We start from the raw sequence: 19849 nt of genomic DNA, 5'->3' as shown, positions 1-19849 counted from the left end.
AAGGGATATTGTCACTAGGAAGTGACAAGAGATACCTCCTATTCCCCTGATAGGAATATTTATGCAAACAAAAAGAAGGAGTATCCCCAACGTCAGGTTTTTTTGAAGAAAAAACTTTCGGAGGGAGAGTTATTTGGCAAAAAAAGGAAAAAAGTCAACCTTTTTTGATAGGAAACCCCTCACTCACCACCTAGTGGTGACATGCTTCATCATCGGGGTCCACCCTGGTGACCTAGCGTCACCAGGATGTGCTTCGACACCTGGGTTACAGTGGAGCAGGTTGTGACTGTCTGTGCAAAAAAGGGTGTTAAAAATTGTCCTGGTTTCACTTAAAAACAATCTTTATTATAAAGTAATCAGAACAATGTTAAAAATTACTGGCGAGATACTTCTTGGTGAGTTACGGCCAAGGTATCTCTATATGTGTCTGAGTGGTTTGGTCGACATGTTTCTACCATCAGGGCAGTAGCCCGGTATTCTTCAGGACCAAAAACAGGTGGATGGGAGGTGTGTGCCCCCTAAAAGGTACACCCTCTCCTGATCCCCTGTGAACCAACTGGAAAAATAACCAGTGGTGGATGTGCTCTTTTAAAATAAAGAGAGCCGTCTGGTTACAAAAAAAGACCTGTAGGGAAAAGCAAAAGAGTACTGATTTCAGTAGAATTTCTATACTTTCCTGTAACGTCGTGAAGTGTCTCTGTGATCTGATTAATCATGCCAAGGGCGTGCCCTCCGAGTGATCAAGTATTGTGTTCAATACGGGTGATTGGCAGGGGAGTATTATCCGAGCGTGCACTCTTATCAATGGGTGCTCGTGTTTGTCATGCAGTACATAATAGTTGCCTTTATAGAGATATATACGGGCATGCACTTCATTTCAAATGCATACACACTCGATTTGTCATTCGTCTCATTCAACCTTACAATGTCTATTGTGCCCAGTGGGTTTCTGTGGGCGTCTCTAGGTAGGTGTGGCAGGTTGTGGCGTGTCCTCGTATGTACATTAATACTAGGTAGTGCCAAGTTGTGCCCAGAAGTTGTACCTAATTACATACAAAACACACAAACATATAACATGTAGGAGTACGTGTAGATTCCATGGTTCAAACATAGGGCTTACTTGTTATAAGCCTCTAGATTGCTTCAACGGGCAGGGGGTAGGTTCTTCTAACCGCCAAACATAGTTCTAAAATGGCGCGAAAGATAATAGTGGAGTGAGTCAATCGAGCAAAGAGCCCGGTAGGGATCGAAATGGTTATAGGTCTTCGATGCCATCTCTGTAGGAAATGCGAGGTGCACTCTACTTACAGTTTGCGGGAGAATTAAACGGCCATTCACATTGGGATGATTATTAAATGTCGTCCTCACTAATAATCTGCATAATTTTAGATGTTTACCCACATCTAATTCCACCCATTATTAGTGCCCCCCTTCCTTCACGCGCTTTTACACTTTTTTAAGCGCCTTCATTTACAAGATACGCGTTTACCGCGTCACCAGATCTTGGGCTTTATTTTAAGACATTAATGCCCATCTAAGTAACAGTATCCAAAGCGCCTTCTTTTAAAACACACGCGTTTACCGCGTCACCAGGTTCAGGGCTTAACATCATAACAGTACCCAAATAATCCCGCTTGTTGTTTAATAACCGGGACGCGCTTTGTTTACTACTACACGCGTACCCCACGTCATCAGGTCCCGCCCCGTAACTCCTCCCCCTCCGGCGCACGGCACCACGCCCTTCCCGGAAGAGATCAGCACATTTAACGGATCAACTCCCGCACGGCACCACTAGCCGAGCAGAGGAGGATAGGAGTAGGTGAATGGCCGTTTAATTCTCCCGCAAACTGTAAGTAGAGTGCACCTCGCATTTCCTACAGAGATGGCATCGAAGACCTATAACCATTTCGATCCCTACCGGGCTCTTTGCTCGATTGACTCACTCCACTATTATCTTTCGCGCCATTTTAGAACTATGTTTGGCGGTTAGAAGAACCTACCCCCTGCCCGTTGAAGCAATCTAGAGGCTTATAACAAGTAAGCCCTATGTTTGAACCATGGAATCTACACGTACTCCTACATGTTATATGTTTGTGTGTTTTGTATGTAATTAGGTACAACTTCTGGGCACAACTTGGCACTACCTAGTATTAATGTACATACGAGGACACGCCACAACCTGCCACACCTACCTAGAGACGCCCACAGAAACCCACTGGGCACAATAGACATTGTAAGGTTGAATGAGACGAATGACAAATCGAGTGTGTATGCATTTGAAATGAAGTGCATGCCCGTATATATCTCTATAAAGGCAACTATTATGTACTGCATGACAAACACGAGCACCCATTGATAAGAGTGCACGCTCGGATAATACTCCCCTGCCAATCACCCGTATTGAACACAATACTTGATCACTCGGAGGGCACGCCCTTGGCATGATTAATCAGATCACAGAGACACTTCACGACGTTACAGGAAAGTATAGAAATTCTACTGAAATCAGTACTCTTTTGCTTTTCCCTACAGGTCTTTTTTTGTAACCAGACGGCTCTCTTTATTTTAAAAGAGCACATCCACCACTGGTTATTTTTCCAGTTGGTTCACAGGGGATCAGGAGAGGGTGTACCTTTTAGGGGGCACACACCTCCCATCCACCTGTTTTTGGTCCTGAAGAATACCGGGCTACTGCCCTGATGGTAGAAACATGTCGACCAAACCACTCAGACACATATAGAGATACCTTGGCCGTAACTCACCAAGAAGTATCTCGCCAGTAATTTTTAACATTGTTCTGATTACTTTATAATAAAGATTGTTTTTAAGTGAAACCAGGACAATTTTTAACACCCTTTTTTGCACAGACAGTCACAACCTGCTCCACTGTAACCCAGGTGTCGAAGCACATCCTGGTGACGCTAGGTCACCAGGGTGGACCCCGATGATGAAGCATGTCACCACTAGGTGGTGAGTGAGGGGTTTCCTATCAAAAAAGGTTGACTTTTTTCCTTTTTTTGCCAAATAACTCTCCCTCCGAAAGTTTTTTCTTCAAAAAAACCTGACGTTGGGGATACTCCTTCTTTTTGTTTGCATAAATATTCCTATCAGGGGAATAGGAGGTATCTCTTGTCACTTCCTAGTGACAATATCCCTTGCTCTCTCCTTTGATTTCAAATCCTTGGCAGCGCACAGCTGTGAGAGTCAATCGCACTGACATTGGCACAACGGAGTACGTACACAGACAACATGGCAGAGAACACAGGCTTAACTTTTTCTACGGAAGAAATAGACTCAATCATGAGTGACTTAAATGTTTTTGCGGACGCCAACATCAGCAGCACCATCTCTCAAACATCTGAGTGGGAAAAACTGACAGAAATGAAGCGGAACCGAATCAGAACCATATTACATGGTACAATCATGAAAGAGTATGTCACCAATAATATAGCTCCTAAGGGCCTACTGGTTACCAACGCACCACGCATCTTTTTGGATGATCCAGAATTTAGAAAAGATTGGGCCCTGATTGCGTGGCACTGCACGCATGACTGGATAATATTGATCCTAAAAACTGCCATACGTCTGTCTGAGAAAATCCAGATAGAGATTCAAATAACAGAAACCCAAATAAAAGCGAGCATCAAAGGCTACAAGCAAAAATTGGACGACTTAAACAAGGAAGTTAATGAATACAAAGACAACCTACTACAACAAAAAACATTGAAATTCCAAAAAGATCTGAAAAAATTTTCTTTTGTGAAAGTCTACCCCTATTCAGACCCGGACTATAAAATATCGGGTGTACAAGATCAAGACTCTGATGCCGCTAGCAACACCTCCAGCTCAAATAGCAGCACTGGATCTAGTAATGGGACCCCGAGAAGGGGACAGAGAGGTGGACACAGAGGGAATAACCAATGGCCCCAATACAACCATCCCCTCCAGAACCCCTATCAACAACCTCCACCTAACCCATACCAAATACCACCACATTTCCAAATGTACGGATGGCAACCGCCCTTCCAGCAGTTCCCCTTTCCACAGAATCAATTCCGTCCTCCTTTTCACAACAGAGGCAGGCGCGGAAGGGGACGCAACAGAAGAGGAAACAACGTCCACTGGGAGGAAGAGGACAACACGGGCAGCATCACCAGGAGCAAATCAGGAGCGAACAAGGCCGGCCCCAGCAATGCGAGGAGCTAGTCACGAACTTATCATCACGCACACTAACCATCACGGAATCAAACGTGCTTAACAAGGGACTAGGGTTTGTACCAACTGCATCCCTAGATAAGTTCAAGTTACATTGCGAGTTGGCTTCCTTCTTTCGCAAACTCAAACTGAAAGCCTTCTTCGAAAAGAACACCACCAATGATAACACAAGTGATGACCCGACAGATACCCCCAATGAAACAGGCCTCAGGTTACGGTCAACCTTCATACCTCCACCACACTCGGTTCCAGTCGAGATTAACACTTTTGAACAGGCAGTATTTAATGATGTGGAAAAATTGGAGTCAAAAGGCCAGTTCCATAACAACACCAGAGCTGAAAACAAAGCCATATCTGACCTGAAAAATGATGAAACCATAATCATAAAACCGGCAGATAAAGGCGGAGGACTTGTAGTGATGAATAAGGATGACTACGATACAGAATGCAGACGCCTACTAGGCGACACTAAAAACTATAAAATACTACCCAGAGATCCAACTGAAGATCTGAGAATTGAAATCACCAACATGGTGGAGACAGCTGAAGCCCGAGGAAACATCTCAAAACAAGAAGCAGACTATCTGAGCAAAACCGACAATAAGATTCCTTACTTCTATGTGGTGCCTAAAATGCACAAGGGCAAGATCCCCCCACCAGGCAGACCTATAGTCTCAGGCATCGGCTCACTTCTTGAACCATTATCAAGATTCAGTGACTTCTTTCTGAAACCTGTTGTACAGGGAACATCCACGTACTTACGTGACACCAAAAGCCTACTGAGGATGCTGGAGGACATCAAAATGGAACCAGACTATATTCTCCTCAGCTTTGACATCGAAAGCCTTTACACGAACATCCCACAAGACGCCACCATCAATGTGTTGGAGAGAACCCTGGAAAACACCACCTGGAACTACCACACACCCAAACAGTTCGTCATGCAATGTGCCACCCTGGCCCTGAAAAGGAACTACTTTGAATATGAGGGCACCCTGTACCTACAAGTAGGGGGTACATCTATGGGCAGTGTTTTTGCCCCTAGTGTGGCGGGGCTCTACGTATATGACTTCGAACTGAAATACATCCTGGCAGAGGATAACCCATTTGGCAGCCACATAAAATTTTGGCGGCGATACATAGATGACGTCTTCTCCATATGGCAAGGCCCAGAAGAAACCCTTATGGAATTCATAACTTGGCTGAACACCCGTGACAGGAATCTACGATTCACCCACTGCATAGACAGGAACAAGATGGTCTTCTTGGACATCGAAATACAAAGGGAAAATGAGAATCTAATTACTAAAACGCATTTCAAACCAACGGCTAAGAACAACTTGCTCAGATACGAGAGTTTCCATCCTCGCCCCCTACGGGAAAACCTTCCCTATGGACAGTATCTCCGCCTCAGAAGAAATTGCAGTAAACTATCTGATTACAAGAACCAGGCTGATGACCTAACACAAAAACTTTCCTCACGTGGCTATCCAAAGAAAATTACCAACAAATGCCAGAAGAGAGCTCGTAACCAGCCACGACAAACTCTATTGGAAGACACAACCAAAAACGAGGTTGAGGTACCACTAGCCTGTGTCACGACGTACAATGCTATATCCAATCAGGTGAGCAAAAGCATAAAGAAACACTGGTCCATACTCCATACAGGAAACTACAAATGGGAAAAACCTCTGTTTTCTTACAAAAAGGCACGCAGTCTAAAAGACACTCTGGTGAATACTAGACCTAAACCCACCTTGACCATTACTAACCCCACAATCACGGAAATATGGGGGCTCCCACGTGTAACAGGACATTCTAGATGCGGGGATTGTAGTGTCTGCCATTTGACCACCAACACCAAAACATTGAACCTTGAGGAAGAAAAAACTTGGGAACAGAGGGCACACACAAACTGCAATAGCCAAAATGTTGTATACTTGATTAAATGTTCCTGTGATATACCATACATTGGAATGACCACACGTAAAGTGAAACAACGGATATCTGAACACCGTAGCACAATCAGGTGCAAGAAAAACAACACAAGACTCACGGACCATTTTTTGACAATGGGACACACCCCAAACGACATGTGGTGGACTGTGATTGAGCAAATACAGCAGGGTCCCAACATACAGTCACGCCTCTTTGAGAAAGAACAGAGGTGGATTTATAGACTTTCTACGCATCAAGTTGGACTCAATGATAACATTCCATGGGCCAGTGTACTCAAATGACCCATGAATCTTGTTCCTGCATCACTCGATGATAACATGCACAACTGCAGTTATGTTCCTACATCTAGCTTCACCCACTATTAAATGGGGCCAATTCATCCCCCCCTCTTTTTTTCTAAAGTGCAATTAGATCCCACGCACCTGTCGCTTGGGATGATTATTAAATGTCGTCCTCACTAATAATCTGCATAATTTTAGATGTTTACCCACATCTAATTCCACCCATTATTAGTGCCCCCCTTCCTTCACGCGCTTTTACACTTTTTTAAGCGCCTTCATTTACAAGATACGCGTTTACCGCGTCACCAGATCTTGGGCTTTATTTTAAGACATTAATGCCCATCTAAGTAACAGTATCCAAAGCGCCTTCTTTTAAAACACACGCGTTTACCGCGTCACCAGGTTCAGGGCTTAACATCATAACAGTACCCAAATAATCCCGCTTGTTGTTTAATAACCGGGACGCGCTTTGTTTACTACTACACGCGTACCCCACGTCATCAGGTCCCGCCCCGTAACTCCTCCCCCTCCGGCGCACGGCACCACGCCCTTCCCGGAAGAGATCAGCACATTTAACGGATCAACTCCCGCACGGCACCACTAGCCGAGCAGAGGAGGATAGGAGTAGGTGAATGGCCGTTTAATTCTCCCGCAAACTGTAAGTAGAGTGCACCTCGCATTTCCTACAGAGATGGCATCGAAGACCTATAACCATTTCGATCCCTACCGGGCTCTTTGCTCGATTGACTCACTCCACTATTATCTTTCGCGCCATTTTAGAACTATGTTTGGCGGTTAGAAGAACCTACCCCCTGCCCGTTGAAGCAATCTAGAGGCTTATAACAAGTAAGCCCTATGTTTGAACCATGGAATCTACACGTACTCCTACATGTTATATGTTTGTGTGTTTTGTATGTAATTAGGTACAACTTCTGGGCACAACTTGGCACTACCTAGTATTAATGTACATACGAGGACACGCCACAACCTGCCACACCTACCTAGAGACGCCCACAGAAACCCACTGGGCACAATAGACATTGTAAGGTTGAATGAGACGAATGACAAATCGAGTGTGTATGCATTTGAAATGAAGTGCATGCCCGTATATATCTCTATAAAGGCAACTATTATGTACTGCATGACAAACACGAGCACCCATTGATAAGAGTGCACGCTCGGATAATACTCCCCTGCCAATCACCCGTATTGAACACAATACTTGATCACTCGGAGGGCACGCCCTTGGCATGATTAATCAGATCACAGAGACACTTCACGACGTTACAGGAAAGTATAGAAATTCTACTGAAATCAGTACTCTTTTGCTTTTCCCTACAGGTCTTTTTTTGTAACCAGACGGCTCTCTTTATTTTAAAAGAGCACATCCACCACTGGTTATTTTTCCAGTTGGTTCACAGGGGATCAGGAGAGGGTGTACCTTTTAGGGGGCACACACCTCCCATCCACCTGTTTTTGGTCCTGAAGAATACCGGGCTACTGCCCTGATGGTAGAAACATGTCGACCAAACCACTCAGACACATATAGAGATACCTTGGCCGTAACTCACCAAGAAGTATCTCGCCAGTAATTTTTAACATTGTTCTGATTACTTTATAATAAAGATTGTTTTTAAGTGAAACCAGGACAATTTTTAACACCCTTTTTTGCACAGACAGTCACAACCTGCTCCACTGTAACCCAGGTGTCGAAGCACATCCTGGTGACGCTAGGTCACCAGGGTGGACCCCGATGATGAAGCATGTCACCACTAGGTGGTGAGTGAGGGGTTTCCTATCAAAAAAGGTTGACTTTTTTCCTTTTTTTGCCAAATAACTCTCCCTCCGAAAGTTTTTTCTTCAAAAAAACCTGACGTTGGGGATACTCCTTCTTTTTGTTTGCATATGTATTCTGGACCATCAATCAATCAATCAATCAATCACAGCATTTATAAAGTGCGCTACTCACCTGGGAGGGTCTCAAGGCACTGGGGGAGAGGGGTATGTTACTGCTCGAACAGCCAGGTCTTGAGCTGCTTCCTGAAGGAGAGATGGTCTTGGGTTCGCCGAAGGTGGGTGGGGAGGGAGTTCTAAGTCTTGGCTGCCAGGTAGGAGAAGGATCTTCCTCTGGCGGTTGCCCTGCGGATGCGTGGTACGGTGGCGAGGGCGTGGCTGGTCGATCGTAGCTGGCGGGTGGGTGTGTAGAAGGTCATGCGGTCGTTGAGGTACTTGGGGCCCAGGTCGTGGAGAGCCTTGTGTGCGTGGGTGAGGAGTCTGAACGTGATTCTCTTGCTGATGGGGAGCCAGTGTAGGTCTCTCAGGTTTTCGGTGATGCGGCCGTGTCAGGGGATGTCCAGGATGAGTCGTGCCGAGGCGTTCTGGATGCGTTGGAGTCTTTTTTGAAGTTTGGCTGTGGTTCCGGCGTAGAGGGTGTTCCCGTAGTCCAGTAGGCTGGTGACGAGTGCCTGGGTGATGGTCTTCCTGGTTTCAGTGGGGATCCATCTGAAGATCTTGCGGAGCATGCGCAGCGTGTTGAAGCATGAAGATGAGACGGCGTTGACTTGTCTGGTCATCGACAGGGAGGAGTCCAGGATGAAGCCCAGGTTGCGTGCGTGGTCCATTGGTTTGGGAGCGGTGCCCAGGGCCGGGGGCCACCAGGAGTCGTCCCAGGCGGACGGTGATGATCCCAGGATGAGTACTTCCGTCTTGTCTGAGTTCAGTTTAAGGCGGCTGTTCCTCATCCAGTCGGTGACGTCTTTCATCCCTTCGTGTAGGTTGGCTCTGGTGGCGGTGGGGTCGTTGGTGAGGGCGAGGATCAGCTGGGTGTCGTCGGCGTAGGAGATGATGTTGAGGTTGTGTTGGCGTGCGATGGCTGCAAGGGGGCTCATGTAGAGGTTGAAGAGGGTTGGACTGAGTGAGGATCCTTGTGTTACGTCGCAGATGACTTCGGTGGCCTCGGATCTGAACGGAGGGAGGCGGACTCTCTGAGTTCTTCTGGCAAGGAACAAGATAATCCACTCCAGTGCTTTCTCTCGGATTCCGATGTTGCTGAGGTGCTTCACTAGGGTGCTGTGGCAGACAGTGTCGAACGCCGCAGAGAGGTCCAGGAGGATGAGGGACGCTGTTTCCCCGTGGTCGATCAGGGTTCTGATGTCGTCGGTGGCTGCGATTAGGGCGGTCTCGGTGCTGTGGTTGGCCCGGAATCTGGACTGCAAGGGGTCGAGGGATCCGTTTGTCTCGAGGAAGGCGGAAAGCTGTCTGTTGACGGCCTTTTCCATTACTTTGGCCGGAAAAGGAAGGAGCGAGATGGGACGGTAGTTTTTGAGGTCGGTGGGGTCCGCCGTTGGTTTCTTCAGGAGGGCGGTCAGCTCGGCGTGCTTCCAGCTCTCCGGGAAGGTGGCGGTGTGGAAGGAGGAGTTGATGATGTCTCGGAGATGGGGTGCGATGCTGGCGTCGGCTTTGTTGAAGACGTGGTGTGGGCATGGGTCGGTTGGTGATCCGGAGCGGATGGAGTTCATCGTGCGGGTGGTGTCTTCGGTGCTGATCGGGGTCCAGTTGCAGAGGGTGGTGGTGGCGGGCGTTGGTTTGGTGGTAGGGTGCGTGGTCTGTGCGTCGAAGCTGTTGTGTATGTCGGCGATCTTGCGGTGGAAGAACGAGGCGAGTGAGTTGCAGAGGTCTTGCGAGGGAGTGATGTTGTTGTTTCGGGCGCTGGGGTTGGAGAACTCTTTGACAATGCTGAAGAGTTCCTTGCTGTCGTGGGCGTTGTTGTCCAGTCGTTCTTTGAGTGCCGTCTTCTTGGTGGCGCGGATCAGCTGATGGTGTTTGCGGGTGGCGTGCTTGAGGGCGGTCCTGTTGTCTGTGGTCTGGTCCAGCCGCCAGGCTTTCTCGAGGTTGCGGCAGTTCTTCTTGGATTCCTTGAGTTCGTCGGTAAACCAGGGGGTTTTCTTGCTGCCGGGTCTGCTGGGAGGGTTTTTTAGTGGTGCGAGGTCATCAGCGCAGGCGGTCAGCCACTTGGTGAGGTTGTTGGCTGCTTCATTGGGGTCCGTTGTGCTGGTGGGAGTGTTCTGGCAGAGGGAGGCGGTGAGCTGCTCGGCGGTGATCTTGCTCCAGCTTCGGCGGGGAACCTGTTGCGGGTGGTGGTGGGTCGTAGTTCTTCTGAAGCTGAAGTGGACGCAGCTGTGGTCGGTCCAGTGGAGTCCAATGGCGTGGCTCAAGGAGATGTGCTTGCTGGATGAGAAGACGGGGTCAAGCGTGTGGCCGGCGTAGTAAGTGGGGGTGTTCACCAGTTGCTTGAGTCCGAGGTTGGCTCTCTGCAATTATGTCAGATTCTTTGAGGGCACTCTAATGCAATACACCTCTCAATTGTTGTACAAAATACTCTTTGGTGATTATTGTCCATGGCGAACCAGAGTCAGTCATGAGCTCCAGCTCTACAGCCACAATGTAAACTACTCACTTGGGGGGTGAGGGTGGTCTCATCATTCCTTGTTTCTGTTCATAATTCCCATGTTCTTTCATGGATAACACAATACCCATTTAACTGCTACTTTCCCTACTTTTCTTCAATACCCATTTGTGGTTTACTTCTTCACTTACACATGAAACTTTCGCTTTAGACACAACTCTACTGGTACACCTTGTCCACATTTCTTGCATTCTTTACCCAAAACAGGATATTGGGGAGATGAAACAATATGAATTAAATTACCGCATCTAAAACAATGAAAAGTATTGTCATTTAAAAAAACAGTATTTTGTCCAACCACACACAATCACCCACTGTTGACAGAACAAAAGTCCTCAGCACACGCTTTACTCTCTTAACTCAAGGAATTCTTCCTTTTGCAGACAGCTCTAGTGCTTTGGCAATACTACTCACATCTTGTAAAGTCGGGTCACCCATAACCCATTGTTTTTCCTGAACCTTTTTGCTCTTGACATGCACAATGATTTGGGGCCATATGTATTATTCCAAATTGCGATCGCAAACAGCGAAATTCACAGAATTTTGGCGTTTGCGATCCCAATTGGGATCAGTGGTATGTATGAAAGAAAAACTGCCTTGCAAAATAAGGAATAGCAAAATCTGTGATTCCCTATTTTGCAATTGCATTTAAGGAATCGCAAATTGCTATTCCTTAGCACCTTGCCTGTGGCCCCGATTCTACCCCTGTGATGAACATTCCAACCGCGGGTATGGTCATGACGGAACGGTTCCGTCATGAGCACAGCACGACCGATGCTCATGACGGAACCGTTCCATCATGAGCACCGAAGGGGTTAAATGCAATCTAACAAGCACAGAAAAAGTGTAATTTGGCCTTGAGGAATCACAAATTACCACTAACTTCAAGTTGGTGGTAATTAGCGATTTCTCTAAAAAATGCACTTTTTTGCATTTTTTAAATTGCCATGTGGCGCACATACATGCCCTTAGGGCATGTATGTGTGCCACATGTGCACACATGCACATTTCAGGGATGCAACAGGGTGTCCTTTTGACACCCTGGGACACTTGAAATTGCATTCTCAATTTGCGATTCTCGAATTGAGAATCGCAAATTGAGAATGTCTTCCCACTCAATCATGTGGGCCTCTAGGCCTATAGGAATGAATGGGGAGGTATTCCTTAACTGCGAATCACAATTTGCTATTCGCAATTGAGGAATATGTAGGATTCGCAAAATTATTTGCAAATCCTACATACATAGAGTTTTGCAATTCTCAAATAGCGATTAAAAAAAAATCGCAATTTGAGAATCGCAAAATCAGAGTTTGATACATATGGCCCTTGATGCCTTATCACCTTGTTTGTGCTGAGTTCAAAGTTACAAGCCAAAGATAAGGCTTGTAAACCTGTGAGAAATTAATCAAGCATCTCATCTACTTCTTGGGCACAAGTTTAAACTTTAATCCCTTGAGTGCAGTGCAATATTGGATGTGGGTTTAAACTGATTCTCCATTCTCATCATGGCTTCCTCATACCCAATTATGTCACCCTGAAGTTCCTTCGGTGCCATTTGCGATAATGTCCTGAAAACCACCTGGCCTTTCGACCCCCAGCAACGTAACAAAATGTTTTTTTCTTTCCGCCGACATCCTCTGACCATCAATAGCTTTCAGATAAGTTATACATGGGGGCGTGGCTTGGCGCCCGATGGCAATGGCGGCGCCCGTGTGAGGCACCGCAGAAGCTTCGGGAGACTTACTGTTTAAAGCTCGTCTTTTCCTGCTGGACGGCTTTTTCTCGGCGGCGGAACACCCTTGGATGGCACCGCGACTGATGGTTATGCGCTGAGATGCCCTGGAACAGAGAACTTTGCCGCAGTCAACCACTTCACCTCAGGTACTGGCACGGCCGCCATTTTATGACACCGCACACTTCAAGCTCTTGCTGTTCCCGCACGGGGCTTTCTTTGTGAATACCGCCGCCTGCCTCCTGGAACCTCCACATTAATTTATTTTTTGTAGTCTGCAAGCTCTCCACTCGCTTCAGTCTCGATGTGATAGGCTGCTACATTGTCCTCTCCTTTTCGACCGCCATTTTGCGATGCTTCAGGTGTTCTATCCTGTTGTTTTGCCGATGTAGTGGGGGAGTGCCCGAGTGCCTAAGTTCAGAGGCGGTGGCTTTCTTTCTACAAGTTGTCGTTCAGCATTAGCCACATGTTGTTGAGAGAGCGCAAACTGACCAAAATGTAGAAATACATCACATTTACACGTAGTAAGCACAAATCATGAAGAGAAATGCCATGAGTGCTGATAGTATCCATAGTTATATTCTGAAATGTGTAGTTAATATAGAAGTTTAAATAGAGGTGGAACTAATACAGAACGGTGTGAAGTAATATGATTTTATTATGCGTGATTATTCCTGAATCCATGTTGTGTAGCTGCTAAAATGTAAGATGGCATACGGAAACGTTGAAATGTGATAGGCCTCAGGGCCTGAGCAAGGCGGGAGGGGGAAGGTGATTAAAATTCACAATATGGATTGCACTAATGTTTAGTATTAATGAGTAGGTTTTTTGATTTATAGATGTGTTTACCGAAATCAGTAGAAATGAGTACTAACATGCTAATAATTAAAGAAGAAGTTGAATGCTATAAAATATTGTAGAGCTGGAAAGCTTTAATGTTGATTTATACGTATTAGTCTGGGTTGGAGAATGTTGCAATGCGGTTGGAAAACCATGAGAATTGGGATTAGGCTGCAGATGTCTGTTTGGAAGAGAAAAGGGGGTATTCAATTAGTAATATAATGAATAGAAGCTTGTTCAAGAAATGGACCAGACATGGAGGAGGGTTCCGGAATGTTTAAGGGGTATCAGCGGGCCGGAGACGAGTCTGAGAAGCAAGGTCGACTCTAACCACAAGGCCTCATCATGGAAAAAGCCAGAAGCTACACCACGTGAGGGGCGTCTCACGAGGGGCGTCCTAAATGTTGTTGTATTTTTGTATTAGGGACAGCACCCCTGGGTGGAGTTAGAGCAGACGCCTGAGGACCCTTTAGAGAGCGGATGGGTAGGCAGAGAGGGGCCATGATTGGAGAACTATAGGTTTTCACCAAGAGTTCGAGAGTGGGTGGCTTCCCTTGGGAGTCATTCACTGCTGACACCTTTGATAGGTTGAGACCTGGTTAAGTAGGGATACCATCTAGAGCAGGGTAGGGAAAGCCTAACCTGTATTTTCCTTCCGCCTGTAAATGAGTGATAGATTTCAATATGTGTCTATGCTAACGGCACTATTGTTTTTAGAACTGGTATTGATAGTTTCCGTTGTTCGTCTGAGGGCTTTCAGAGAACACGTGTACGTAGTTGGGCCCGTGTATCTGGTGAATCTCATTTTGAGATGCTTGTACCTGCAACTTATAATAAATCTTTGAAAGCTAGAAGTTGTTTGTGATCCTTTGAAGCAGAGTCCTTTACTGGGGGAACTAACTTGGTAAGAGATGCCCTTCCTTTCCTCAATGACAGGCAATAAAGATTCAGTCGGCCAGACCGGGGTTTTAGATCGATAGTGATAAGGTATTGATCAAAATCTCAACCCTTCCAGTTGGTAGCTATAGAGGATGGTTGCCTTCTTGAGGAAGGTGATCTAGGCCAGGTTAGATTACCCCAAGCCCCCTAGAGATCAATGATCGGAAGAACCGCCCGCGGAAGAAGGACCGGATGACGTGAGGCAGAAAAGCAGCAGTATCGGTCGAGAGTGAGTATAAAGGGTCATGCGTGTTAAGATTGCGGTGTTTTGTATTGTATCTATGTTGTAATGTCTGGCGGAGTTGAATGACTGTAGAGAGACTGTGGAACAGGTTGTGAGCGCGCGCAACCGGTGGAAATCTTAGGCTCAAGGAGAGCTTAAGTGGTTCGGGTGTATCGGACACCCAGAGTAATTGTTAACCAGGGTGAAGGGGGTCATGAGGTACCAGTGACCACCCGAAGGACCAGATAGGGGAACGTAAGAGTGAGTGCGCGAGTAACAGACGCTGGTCGGAAGTTACTGTGTGTGTAAAGAACCTATCAGAGTGACGATAGACATCTCGTCAGTTGTGTTGACAATTACAGATAGACTGTGGACGTACAGTCGAGGGAAGTGACCGCTTGGTCGGAAGTAGTCATTTTTCGGAGTATGAATGGGACGCATGCATGACCGCGAGGAGAGCTGAGAAAGGAGGGGTGCTGCTGCGAAGCGGAGACTAGTGACGTCAGAAAGTGCCGCGCTGGGATTGGCCGGCCGGTGAAAGACCGCGCTGTGATAGGCCAGTTAGCTAAGCCGCGCTAGGATTGGTGGATTGTCATCAAGAAGTAAACAGAGTATTCAAGCTGGAAATCTTGCGCATAATTATGAAGTGTTTTAAATGGTTAAGAGCGCTGTTTAAAAGAGAACGCAGGGGATCGTATGAAGGGGAAGAAGCCCCGCCGGAGGGTACGCCAGCTCATTACATGGGGACAAATGTTGGGCTGCACACGATTCTGTGGATCTCAGAGTGGAGTAAGATGACAGATGGAAATGAGGAACTTACGTTCCCGAAGTACGGGACGTATAGATTAGAGGTGCTACATAGATTAAAAGCAATATGACCTCTACGCGACCCTTGCCTAGACCAACCCAGTTTGAAGCCCTTAATGCATGGATTAGGGCAGCGCATGAAAAGAACATGAACAGACGGCAAGAAAGAGTGAAACACTCGGTAAGGGCAGTACAGGATGCCAAGTGGGATGCGGATGCTAAAAGATGGAGGGTGCAGAACCTGGAAGTAAATAAATTATATCCAGTGTTAGAGATGCCCGGGAACAAAAACCCCCTAGAAGAGGATGACGAGAGCGAGACAGAGGATAGCCTGATAAACAGATTATTGACAGACAGGCCGCCTCCGTATAACAGAGCAGGGGGAGATGCCGAGAAAGGGGGGGGCAATGCAGGAGAGCATGGGCCGCTTCCCAGTTCCGAATGGGATCCTGCTGCAAAGAAAGAACTGTCCCAGCCTAGCCAAGTGCAACAGGTGGTCGGGAGGTTTGTGGTGCAAAGAGCGCCAGAAATGGAGTGTGCCACATCCTATGCGTTACCTGATGCACTACAAGTACCGGTTACCATAGGTCCTATAGTATCGGTATATGATCCAGACAGAGCTAGAGGGGAGGAACGGGTACGGAGGGACAGAGAAAGAGCAGAGATGGCAAGGAGGAATGATACGATCAACTCCCCAAGTCAGTTGCCGATACCAAGAGATTGGAGCACCCCAGTACCCACGGCAGGGGATCTGGGGGACATTAGATGGCCAGAGGATATGAGGGGATCAGGACGGAAATCCTTTCAGGAGTTAAGTGGGTACATGAAGAAGTGGGATGAGGCAGTAGAGGCTCACAAGAACATCATAACTGCGGAAGCTGAAGGGAAAGGCAGGACAGCAGAGCCCGGACTCACTGCGGGGCTGAAGAGAGCAGTCCGGAGTGGGACGGAAGGGAGAAAGACAGTAGGAGAGGCACCCATTGGGCCCGGAGTGGAGGTAGATCAGACCTGGAAAACGGGGGGGTGTCTCGCCCAATACGTAGTGATGAAGACAGAAGGGCTCGGGAGTACAGAGACAGCTTTAAGTGTATCCACTGTGTGCCAGACAATAGAGAACAGAGTGGGAGTTGCGAAAGGCCGCACCATAGTCCCTGTGATGACGGACATGAGCGCAGCCCAGGGAATATGGGAAACCAAGAAGGATCGTATCAGATACTGAGTGATACAAGGCCAAGAGGGGATGGGGACCGAAGGGAGAATAACAGGGAGTCCTACTGTGAGAAAAGAGGAGAGAACGGACAGAGTAAAATAGGGGGTAACAGGCCTGTGTTCCATCACCTTCCAAGATCGGATGGCCGAGCATGGGATCTGGAGAGATGGGAACAAGAGAGAGCACTCCCCAACTCTCCCGAACCCAAACGAAGGGCCCGAAGTTGGGATGGGAGAGACACCTGTGAACCCCCCTCGAAGGAGATATTGCGAGCAGAATTAAAAGCTAAAAGACTCGATGTCTCAAGCTTAAAGTCAGATCTGGATGACATGGTAGACGGTACCCTGTCCTTAGAAAGAATAGACATGTATGAGCAGGGTGAAATTCTGTTCATGGCAAAGGACGTAACTCGAAAGGCGAGAGCAACCCATGAGAAATTAGTGGAACTAGCAGGCAAATACATGGTAGACCTGTCAAGGACCAAAGCCTTACAGGGCAACCATAGGCTACATTACACAGACCGAGATCTAGATGAGAGGCGAACCATCGGATTGAAAACACACATAAGGGAACTGATCACTGGAATAAGGACATGGAGGGCCCTAGATAAGTGGGAAGAGAGGTGGTCCAAGAGAGGGACCGTCAGGAGAAGCACACTTGGGATGACACCAGGAGGACAGCAGGGAGTAGAGACATACCCTTTGAGGGAAGTCGCAAATGGGACCTATGTCCACGTCCCTTGGAGTAGGGGGGATTTAGCTGCTTTTACCACCTCTTTCCCCAAATTGCGGGAAAACCCAGTGGAGTGGTATAAGCAAGTTGAGAGATTCGTAAAAATCTCAAAGGTCCTATGGATAGATTTGAACACGCTGTTTGACATAGTGGTGCCAGGAGATTTGTGGACCGCATGCAAGGTTAGCGCTGAGTGGCCCACCATAGAGCCCGAGAGAGATGCTAAGACTAATGGGCCGTCCGAGAGTGTGATGGCAAAGTTCGAGAGAGTAATGACTTGGCTGAAAGATAAAGTGCCAATGCAAGACATAGATTGGGTAAAAATTGACCGAACAAGACAGGAACCCAAAGAGACAGTTCACGAATACTATGAGAGATTGCTGAAGGCGTTCAAACAGTATAGCGGTCTGGATGTAATGGATCCAAAGGACATAGGGCAATTTGTGTCCAAGTTCGTCTTAGGCCTGAGACCGGATATTAGTTTAATGATACAGCAACACTTGATCTGTTGGCAAAATAAACCCCTAGACGAAATACTGAGGTATGCCAGGTACTGCTGTGATGAGATAGACTCCAAGGCTAAGAAACTAAAGGAGAAACTGATGGTGGTACAGATGCAGGCAGCTGGGAAGGGGGGACAGCAGCAACAGCAACCAGGAAACGGTACTGGAGGAAAGAAACAGTACAGTCAGAACAAGGGCAATGAGGAGAACTCCACCTTTAGACCCAGGATAGATATAACTGCCTTAAAGAAAACAACTAGGTGCCACCAGTGTAACGAGGTGGGACATTGGAAACGCGAGTGTCCCTACAATGTTGAGATAGGAGACCAAGAGGTAGAAGAGGAAGTGACCCAGAGTGCGCCTGCAAGAGGGGTAACGCAGTACCAGGGAAAGGTGCTCAAAGGGGGGGGGCCACCTCCCCGAGCTCAGTTCCCGCAGCCACCCAGAGTAGGGACTATGGGTAAGACCTATAGACAGATGCCACTGTTTGTCGGGGGAGAGGAATGCTATTATGTGGACCCACTAACTGGACAGAGGGTAGAAAGGGATGACTGCACCCTCGGGGCAGCTCTGGAGGTAGATCAGAGGGGACCCTATGTTGAGGCCGAAGTGGCAGGGTTCCCCACGACATTTCTAGTGGACACAGGAGCCACCCGATCCACGATCAGGTCAGCCGCAGTGCCAGGCCTGCCCATGTCTGGAGAGACCATACAAGTGGTGGGGGTCGCTAACAGGAGAATGACCAGTCCTCTGACGGAACCCGTGCAGGTGAAAATAGGGAAGTACAGTGATGAGCACCAGTTTGTGGTTTGTGATTCTAGTCCTGTATGTCTGCTAGGAAGAGATCTTTTATGCAAATTGAACTGCACTATATACTGTACACCGCAAGGAGTGGAGGTACTGACAAATGATGATGATGCTGACTTTAAAGTCGCTAACTCCAGAATATGTGTGGAACTGTATCCCACTTTGACAGTAGACGAGCTCCCCTGGGATCTGAGAGAGACCGTTGCTCCAGAAGTATGGGATTTCACTGGGGAAGAGATTGGGTTGGTGAAAGGAGTAGACCCAGTGAAAATTGTAGTGAAACCACATGCTGAGTTCCCAAGAACCCCTCAGTATAAATTGACCCCAGAAACGATTGCAGGCATAAAACCCGTGATTGAGTCCATGATTAAGCAGGGAATACTGAAGGAAATTGTGGGTAGTCCATGTAACTCCCCGATTATGGGTCTGCAGAAACCAAATGGGAAATTTCGGATAGTACAGGACCTCAGAAAGATTAATAATATAGTCGTTTCGTGTTGTCCAGTGGTACCGAATCCATCCGTGATACTGTTTCAGATACCGTTCCAAGCAGAATGGTTCACTGTAATTGATCTTTGCCAGGCTTTCTTTTCGATTCCTTTGGACGAAGAAAGCCATTTTCTTTTCGCATTTAAGCTGGAAGGTCGCGTCCTAACATGGTGTCGTATTCCTCAGGGGTATACAGAGAGCCCATCGATCTTCAACCAGCTCCTGAAGAGAAATCTTGAAAGTCTAGTACTGCCCCAGAGGTCAGTTCTGGTCCAGTACATAGACGACCTCCTTGTGGCGTCAGAGACAGAGGAAGCTTGCAGGGAAGACTCTATTGCTTTGTTAAACCATCTAGCCGAAAATGGGCATAAGGTGTCCCCGGGAAAATTGCAGTACTGCCTGACAGAGGTACAGTACTTGGGACACAGAATTGAAAAAGGGAAACGGAAGGTGTCACCAGACAGGATAGAGGCCATCATGAAGATGAATGCGCCTAAAACACAGAGAGAAGTCAGGATGTTTCTAGGAATGGTGGGATATTGCCGACAGTGGATCGCAAACTTTTCACTGAAAGCAAAACCCTTACAAAAACTGACGCACAAGGAGGTGAGTGATCCGGTACCATGGGACAAAGACTGTTTGATGGC

Source organism: Lissotriton vulgaris, chromosome 1_1 (assembly GCF_964263255.1).
Source record: "Lissotriton vulgaris chromosome 1_1, aLisVul1.2, whole genome shotgun sequence".
Classification (NCBI taxonomy): Eukaryota; Metazoa; Chordata; class Amphibia; order Caudata; family Salamandridae; genus Lissotriton; species Lissotriton vulgaris.
Note: the sequence above shows the minus strand (reverse complement) of the source record.